General features: G+C 38.5%; 1 protein-coding gene across 2 annotated transcripts in view; it reads left to right on the top strand.

Moving 5' to 3' along the window:
- Positions 1–813: 813 nt before the first annotated feature.
- Positions 814–7,209, top strand: part of MYOT (myotilin) — a 68,997-nt gene continuing 62,601 nt past the window's right edge. The window contains exon 1 of one of the 2 annotated variants that reach the window (XM_055429250.2): positions 814–832. The gene's annotated coding sequence lies outside the window, so the exon portion shown is untranslated. Of the gene's footprint in view, positions 833–3,114; positions 3,158–7,209 lie in introns of those variants that run through there. The other variant, XM_055429249.2, reaches the window with a different exon arrangement.

The raw sequence follows: 7,209 nt of genomic DNA, 5'->3' as shown, positions 1-7,209 counted from the left end.
GATGAGGAAAATGAAATATTTCTAATTCCTTGGGCTCAGGACATGGGGAATACAATCCCCATGCTTTTATCCCCATGCTTTTAATTTATAGAAGTCAGTACAGTGACTTTCCACCTCAATTCACCGGACCAAATACATCCACTCACTCACTCACTCATACACTTGTCAAAGAACACTTGCCTAAAATTTATTATTAAATCACTAAGAAAAACACAGGAGAGAGTTCAAAGATATACTGGAACTCAACATTTCCTGGCTCCAAACATCTGGAGCTGCTAAAGTCCCTGCACTTTCCAGCTGTCCTCTTGGTCAGATGTACCTTTTCAGTGCCAGGTCAAGGGCATGGCATACCAGAGAAAGAACAGCCCTTTCATCGCATCAGTGTTACCTGGCCCTTCACTCTACTCTGAAGAAGCCAGGCAGAATTTGAAGAAAGGTCTGCAAAAATGCTGCTGGTGACTTTAAGACTGGAAATAACAACTAGCAGGGTGAAAGGTGAAGAGAGGCAGTACTGACATAGCCAGAGGAAAGGAAGAGGGTTTTGTGGAGGAAAGGAAAAAAAGAGTAATGAATGGACAACAGTGAATAGCTGGTCTCCACCTGGGATGGCACTTTTTAAAGCTCAGTTCAAAATGTCTAGCACAAACACCTGCCTGCAAAGGATCCTTGGAGGCAGCTTAACTAAAATGTCTATAATATATATTATGCTAAATGCAGGGAAATGGGTAGACAGACATCAGCATTACTGAATATCTATTTCATCTCTCCTTCCAGCCCACAGATTTAGTCAAAAACCTAAGGAAACCAAAGGAATTTGTTTTTGTGTACTTGGGTGTGTGGTTGATTTTTCTCTCTCACTTTTCTGCCATATTTTTCAAGTTTTCTAAAATTAAAATGCATTTTTATAGAAACATTCAAATATATTATTTTATAAAAATAGAACAAATCTCCAGGCTTGGAGAAAGGGCCCTGGGTCAGACTGCACTTTGCTGAGTAGACCAAGAAATTCCAGAGCTCCCAGGACTCTTAATACCAATCATTGCCAATGTCTCAATCTGTTGGCTTTTCTAAATCTAATAGTTAATAAGGGGATAATAACATCTGCCTTCCTTAAAGACTTGTTCTGAAGGTCACAAGACAAATGCGTGAAAGTGTTTCTTGAGTATCAAGTACTTAATGAGTGTGAGACAGTATTATTCCAGTATTACTCCAAAAAGACAACTTTCTATAAAATGAAAAAAGAATAGGGATAAATATAAAGAAGGTAGTGATTTACATGAATTTCCCCTCCATTTGAGTTCAAACAAAATCCACAGAGGAATTCTGACCAGGAAAGCTCTCTCCTCAAGACATCTGAAGCAACAACAGAAAGAGAAATTCAGCATCAAGAATCTATTCCATGTCAGGTAACTTGATGATTATGAAACCTTCCAGTCCTAGGATTGAATATGTGAGAGGTCTTCCCACTTTGCAGCCCTGGTGGACTCTGACCCCTTGGGGGAAACACTGAAAACCAACTGACACGGAAGAGACCTAGCAAAGTTATATTTGAAACTGGAAGAGATTGAGCGATTTCCCCTGAGACTGGCCCTGAGTTTGTTTCGAGTTCTCACCCTGAGGTATTTAGCTCTCTCCCACGGGAGTTGGAGAAACTAATTAATTAAGTCTGACAAGAAGCAGCAATAAGTACAGGGCTGCAGACTTTTCCTGACACTAGTCCATGGTCAAATGTTTCTCATTCTGGCTCCTATTTCCAGTGCACATTAGAATAGATGATGTCAACACCAGCCGAGAAGACAAGTTATCTCAATACTCAAACCCTGGCAGGAGAATCTGTGCCCTGACTTATTTTTAGCGCTTTTCTACCTTAGTAATCCATTCAGCTAAAGAAAAGCTAGTAATGGGACTGTTCTCTGAGCTCACCACCCTTATTTATCCCTTAGCAATTAGCAAGACATTTAATCACCTGGGGAGAATCTATTAGTAGTGTGGGGTCCCATCACTCGCAGATTTTTAGAGGCCACAGAGGATTATTACCCTAACCCAAGTGGAAATGTGGGCCTCACTATCTCACTGGTAGCAATTTTTACTCAGAGGAGAAAGACACAAAAGAAAGGAAGCTAACAAAAACAGATATGGATAGCCTATCATTTTTATCAGCAGGGTGGAAGATGGCGTGAAAAGAAAGAATTGTGTTTTACCTTTAATGAAATGTTAGAACTTAAACCAGTGCACACATTCTCCCTATCTTAAATTTCAAATTGGACTGTTGTCAGGAGTTCACAATGAGTAGTTAGTGCCTGTTTACCAAGATGCAGAAAGCAAAGCATCAAAGATTAATAAGCACTTTCCACATTTTTGCATTTGGATTTAACCCCAAATATTTAACTTTATTTCAATCTCATACAGCTTGTGAGGACAGATTTATCCAACACCAGCTGTCCTCATATTTAAAAGCTGCTCCACAAAGACAAATTTAGAATCAAGGAAGGATCATATTCCTCAGCAAGAATTCTGCTCTATGCCCTACTGATGCCCTGAGCCACAAATGACAAACCAAATACCAACATTATTGTTTTTCTTGGACATTTCTTTAGAAGCCACAATGTGGCAGAAACAGCATACACCACACAAGGCATGAGCCCTAAACTCAGAATTGTCCCCATGGGTATAAATTTATTCCCAAGGTTATTTCTCACCAAAGTGGGAGGAAGGTATGTATTGTTTTGACAGAGCAGGGAATGAAGTCACCTATTACACATACCCACCCCCTTACTTTTTCTTTTCTTTTCTTGAGCTTTCCACTCCAGGAATTTTCCAAACTTGCACAAGGCTCAAGTTAGATTGAAGTCTGGGTAAGATACAACTGTTCATTAAATCAAACAGAAAGATTAAATGTCATCGTCTTGACATTAGATATGTACTATGACAACATATTACATTAAAAAAATAATGAAAAATAATCTCAAGATTCTAAAAGATCATTAAATATTCTCTTTGAATGAAGTCTAACTGTAAAAGTATAGCTGTAAAAATACATTAATCATTAATGTTCTATGTGCAATTTGTATGTCTTATGTCGCTCAGTTGTGCCCGACTCTTTGCTACCCCATGGACTGCAGCCCGCCAGGCTCCTCTATCCTTGGGGATTCTCCAGGTAAGAATACTGGAGTAGGTTGCCATGCACTCCTCCAGGGGAATCTTCCCAACCCAGGGATAGAACCCAGGTCTCCCACACTGCAGGGGGATTCTTTACCGATTAAGCCACCAGGGAAGTCCATGTGCAATTTGGAAGATCATATTTCTCAACAGGCATTTTACAGGAGTAAAAAGCAAAAGTGACTAATAAACACACAAAAGATACACAACCTCATTCAAGATTAAAGAAATGCAGGTTTCCAAAATGATAAGATGTCAAATTATAAGGATTGTAAGGAATGATTCTCAAATAACTACTAAGAATGTATCATTTTAGAAAAGGGGAATTTGGCCATAACTATTAAACTTCGAGGAGATCCAACCAGTCCATCCTAAAGGAGATCAGTGCTGGGTGTTCATTGGAAGGATTCATGGTAAAGCTGAAACTCCAATACTTTGGCCACCTCATGCAAAGAGTTGACTCACTGGAAAAGACTCTGGTGCTGGGAGGGATTGGGGGCAGGAGGAGAAGGGGACGACAGAGGATGAGATGGCTGGATGGCATCACCGACTCGATGCACATGAATTGAGTGAACTCCGGGAGTTGGTGATGGACAGGGAGGCCTGGTGTGCTGCGATTCATGGGGTCACAGAGTCGGACACGACTGAGCGACTGAACTGAACTGATTAAACTTCAAAATGCATATTTTTCCCCTGTAATTCCACTGCTATAGGTAAACTTACAAAAGCATTCAAAGGTGTATTTATAAAGATGCTCACTTAAGTATTGTTTTTAACAATCCAGATATTCTTCAACAGGGAAATGATTACATTAACTATTATAAACCATATAAAAATTCTATCTAGGAATTCAGAAGAAATGTATTAGATTTTTGTTTGCTATTATCAAATGATGACCCAGATATACTAAGTGGAAAGGCAAAGTGTAGAATACTATAAAAAGTATGATTGCATTTATGAAAAAATAAAATTATATATATATATATATATATAGCTGTTTGAATGTATAATTACATATATAAGGGCTTCCCGGTGGCTCAGACGGTAAAGAATCCACCTACAATGCGGGAGACCTGGGTTTGATCCCTGGGTTGGGAAGATGCCCTGGAGAAGGGCATGACAACCCACTCCAGCGTTCTTGCCTGAAGAATCCCCACAGACAGAGGAGTCTATCAGACTACAGTGCATGGGGTCGCAAAGAGTCAGACACAATTAAGCACAGTACAGCACATAAAGGATATAAAAAACTGTTAAAAATAGAAATTAGAGACTAGAAGGGGTCAGCTTTTTTAATTTTTATTTTTTATTGAAATATATGTGATTTACAGTATTTCAGGTGTACAGCAAAGTGATTTAGCTTCTTTTTCAGATTCTTTTCCATTGTAGGTCAGTATAAGATATTGAATATAGTTCCCTGTGCTATACAGTAGGTCCTTGTTGTTTATTTATTTTATGTATAATAATGTATGTATAATCACAAATTCCAAATTTATCCCTCCCCCCACTTTCCTTTTTGGCAACCATAAGTTTGTTTTCCATGTCTGTGAGTCTATTTCTCTTTTATAAATAAGTTCATTTGGATTACTATTTTAGATTTCACATATAAATGATATCACATGGTATTTGTCTTTCTCTGTCTTACTTCACTTGGTGGACTTACTTCACTTAGTATGATAATCTGTAGATCTATTCATGTTGCTGCACATGGCATTATTTTGTTCTTTAATGACTAAGTAATAGTCAGTTATATTTATACACACCACATCTTTTTCCATTCCTCTGTTGACACTTTAGTTGTTTCCATGTCTTGGCTGTTGCAAGTAGAGATGCAATGAACATTGGAGTGCATGTACCTTTCTAATTAGAGTTTTCATCTTTTCTGGATATATGCCCAAGAGTGGGATTACTGGATCATATGGCAGTTCTACTTTATTATTTTTTGAGGAACCTCCATACTGTTTTCCATAGTGGATGCACCAACTAACATTCCCACTAAGAGTGTAGGAGGGTTTGCTTTTCTCCACACCCTTTCCAGCATTTATTTGTAGACTTTTTGATGATGGGCTTTCTGATTGGTGTGAGATGATACCTCATTGTGGTTTTGATTTGCATTTCTCTAATAATTAGCAATGTTAAACATCTTTTCATGTGCCTTTTGGCCATCTGTATGTCTTCTTTGGCGAAATGTCTATTTGGATCTTCTGCCCATTTTTTAATTGAGCTGTTTGGATTTTCATATTGAGTTGCATGAGCTGTTTGTATTTAGAAATTAATCCCTTGTTAGTTCCATTATTTGCAAATATGTTCTCTCATTGTGTAGGTTGTCTTTTTATACTATTATGGTTTCCTTTGCTGTACTGAAGCTTCTAAGTTCAATTAGGTCCCATTTGGTTATTTTTGGTTTTGTTTCCATTACTCTAGGAGATGTATCCAAAAAATATATATTTCTGTGATTTATGTCAAAGAATGTCCTGTCCGAGTTTTTCTCTAGAAGTTTTACAGTATCCAGTCTTACATTTAGGTCTTTTACCTGTTTTGAGTTTATTTTTGTATATAGTGTTAGTTGTTGTTGCTGTTCTGTCACATCCAACTCTTTGCAACTCCGTGGACTACAGCACAACAGGCTTCCTTGTCCTTCTCCATCTACCGGAGTTTGCTCAAACTCATGTCCATTGAGTCAGTGATGCCTTCCAACCATCTCATCCTCCGGCGTCCCCTTCTCCTCCTGCCCTCAATCTTTCCCAGCATCAGGTTTTTTTTCACTGACTCAGCTCTTCGCATCAGGTGGCCAAAATACTGGAGCTTCAGCTTCAGCATCAGTCCTTCCAAAGAATATTCAGGACTAATTTCCTTAAGGATTTACTGGCTTGATCTCCTTGCAGTCCATGGGACTCTCAAGAGTCTTCTTGAACACCACAGTTCAAAAGCATCGATTCTTTAGCGCTCAGCTTTCTTAATGGTCCAACTCTCACATACACACATGACTACTGGAAAAACTATAGCTTTGACTAGATGGATCTTTGTTGGTAAAGTAATGTCTCTGCTTTTTAATACGCTATCTAGGTTGGTCATAACTTTTCTTCCAAGGAGTAAGCATCTTTTAACTTCATGGCAGTCACCACCTGCAGTGATTTTGGAGCCCAAAAATATAAAGTCTGTCACCGTTTCCATTGTTTTCCCATCTTCTCTGCCATGAAATGATAGGGCTGGATGTAATTTTCACAATATTGATTCTTCTTACCCAGGAACATGAAATCTCTCTCCATCTGTTTTATGTCATCTTTGATTTCTTTCATTAGTGTCTTATCATTTTCTGTGTACAGTTCTTTTGTCTCCTTAGGTAAGATTATTCCTAGATATTTAATTCTTTTTGTTGTAATGGTGAATGAGATTGATTCCTTAATTTCTCTTTCTGATTTTTCATTGTTGGTATACAGAAATGCAAGTGATTTCTGTGTATTGATTTTGTATCCTGCAACTTTGCTAAATTCATTGATTAGCTCCAGTAATTTTCTGATACTATCTTTAGGGTTTTCTACGAACAGTATCATGGCATCTGCAAACAGTGACAGCTTTACTTCTTCTTTTCTGATTTGGATTCCTTTTATTTCTTTTTCTTCTCTAGTTTGCTGTAGCTAGGACTTCCAGAACAATGTTGAATAACAGTGGTGAAAGTGGACACCTTTGTGTTGTTCCTGATCTTAGGGGGAATGCTTTCAGTTTTTCACCATCGAGAATGTTTGCTGTAGGCTTATCATATATGGCCTTTACTATGTTGAGGTAGGTTCCTGCTATACCCATTTTTTGAAGAGTTTTAACTGTGAAGAAAGCTGATCGCTGAAGAATCGATGCTTTTGAACTGTGGTGTTGGAGAAGACTCTTGAGAGTCCCTTATACTGCAAGGAGATCCAACCAGTCCATTCTAAAGGAGATCAATCCTGGATGTTCATTGGAGGGACTGATGCTAAAGCTGAAACTGCAATACTTTGGCCACCTCATGCGACGAGTTGACTCACTGGAAAAGACTCTGATGCTGGGAAAGGTTGGGGG

The sequence above is a fragment of the Moschus berezovskii genome, chromosome 8, assembly GCF_049115385.1.
Source record: "Moschus berezovskii isolate FMDL1 chromosome 8, NW_MosBer_1.0, whole genome shotgun sequence".
Taxonomy (NCBI): Eukaryota; Metazoa; Chordata; class Mammalia; order Artiodactyla; family Moschidae; genus Moschus; species Moschus berezovskii.
Note: the sequence above shows the minus strand (reverse complement) of the source record. Positions and strands in the feature narration are given on the sequence as shown.